The sequence below is a fragment of the Microcebus murinus genome, chromosome 28 (assembly GCF_040939455.1).
Source record: "Microcebus murinus isolate Inina chromosome 28, M.murinus_Inina_mat1.0, whole genome shotgun sequence".
In the NCBI taxonomy this organism is placed as follows: domain Eukaryota; kingdom Metazoa; phylum Chordata; class Mammalia; order Primates; family Cheirogaleidae; genus Microcebus; species Microcebus murinus.
Genome location: NC_134131.1, coordinates 17,224,899 through 17,226,732, shown reverse-complemented (window position 1 = coordinate 17,226,732; position 1,834 = coordinate 17,224,899). Strand labels below are relative to the sequence as shown.

General features: G+C 61.5%; 1 non-coding gene across 1 annotated transcript; it reads left to right on the top strand.

The window, feature by feature from the left end:
• The first annotated feature begins 826 nt into the window (after positions 1-826).
• On the top strand, positions 827-945 carry LOC142865374 (5S ribosomal RNA). Its single transcript, XR_012915677.1, has one exon. It is a non-coding gene; the product is annotated as a 5S ribosomal RNA (ribosomal RNA).
• The last annotated feature ends 889 nt before the right edge of the window (positions 946-1,834 follow it).

Below are 1,834 nucleotides of genomic sequence, written 5' to 3'. Positions count from 1 at the left end.
ACAGATGGATTAGGAAACTCTTTCCGGTGCACTCATTAGTGAAATGACCTCCAGGAAGCTGGAATCCAATATCTAATGGCCGATTTTTAGCGAGTCCACACGCCAGGGTGGTCGGGGTCCAATGCAGCCCCGGCCAGGCCCAGGCCCCTTGGACTGGGCCACAGGAGGACACGGAGGAGGGTCCCGGCCCCCACGAAGCGGTGCCGGCAGTTCTCCACGGGCTTGGGCGTTTTCCAGAGGTAGGAGATGGAGGGGACTGATTTCTTCAGCGCCCCCCAAACCACGCCACCCCACCCCACCCATGGGACACATCCCCAGAGAGAGACGCCCCATACACTGGCTGTGCCCCAGCCCTGGCCCCGGGGAATAGGCGGCAGCCCACCCACAGGGCGAGGGGGGGGGCGCAGCTGAAAGGGGTTGTGGGGGAGGGCGGCCCCTGGCTGGGGTCAAAGGGCGAGCGCCCCGGTGCGCGCGTGCGCAGTCAGCGGCAGGCAGCGACGCGCTGGGGGTGGGCAGCGGGTAGGTGAAGGAGGCCGGGCGAGGAGACGAGGGGGGCTGGGAGGGCTCCACCTTGGCGAGTCCAGCCGTGGAGGCGCATCTTGTGTGAGTGTGAGTGAGTGTGAGTGTGTGTGTGTGTGTATAGAGAGACAGCCCCCCGCCCCGCCCCGCCCCGCCCCGCCCATCACCCCCGTCCCTGGGAGCCCGCGGGACCCGGCCGGCGAACTCAACCGGCCCGGCCCGGCGCGGGGCCTGGGGCGGGAGGCGGCGGCGGGGAAGCCCAGAGAGGCTCGGCTTCTTGAGCGGGGCAGGGGCGCCCTCCGCCGCCGTCTAGGGCCACACCACCCTGAACGCCCCCGATCTCGTCTGGTCTCGGAAGCTAAGCAGGGTCGGGCCTGGTTAGTACTTGGATGGGAGACCGCCTGGGAATACCGGGTGCCACAGGCTGCTGCTTTTTTTTTTTTTTTTTTTTTTTTTTTGCCTCTTGTTCTGTCCCCTTTCTGGGAGCGTGGCGGCGGCCCGGGGTGGGGGTCACCCCCACCCTCAGCGCCCGCCCGCGTTGCCTGGCGCCCCAGCCCGCACCGTGGGGCCTCCTCTTGTCCCAAGCCGCGACACCGCCGCCACGCGGCAGCATGCGTGGCATCTGGACTGTCAGGTCTCAGACCAAAGGTCTGCTCTGTGGGAACCGACACGCTGGAGGAAACCTTGAGAGTCTGAGAGGGGAGGGAGTTCCAGAAGAAGGCCAGGATGTCATTTTGAGGGAGTATGTGACCAGAACTCGTCCCGTTGCTTTTGGGGTTCTATGGGCTACACGCAGGAATCTTTGGTGGTGGCACCTGATGTTGGGGGATCCGGAGTCACACCCAGACCTGCTCCACAGGCCTCCTTTTACTTTTCTCTTCGGATTCATTATTTTTAAAAAGTGTCTCTTACCTCTATGATTGCATTTTCTTTTCTCTCTCTCTTCAAGCAGATGATGGGAGTACAAGTATTCAGGTGACATGTGTTGCCCGTGCCCCCCTCCCCCCTGTGTTCTTTTTTTTTTTTTTTTTTTTGAGACAGAGTCTCGTTTTGCTGCCCAGGCTAGAGTGAGTGCCATGGCGTCAGCCTAGCTCACAGCAACCTCAATCTCCGGGCTCAAGCAATCCTGCTGCCTCAGCCTCCCGAGTAGTTGGGACTACAGGCATGCACCACCACGCCCGGCTGTGTTTTTCTATATATATTAGTTGGCCAATTAATTTCTTTCTATTTTTAGTAGAGACGGGGTCTCGCTCTTGCTCAGGCTGGTTTCGAACTCCTGACCTGGAGCAATCCGCCCGCCTCGGCCTCCCAGAGA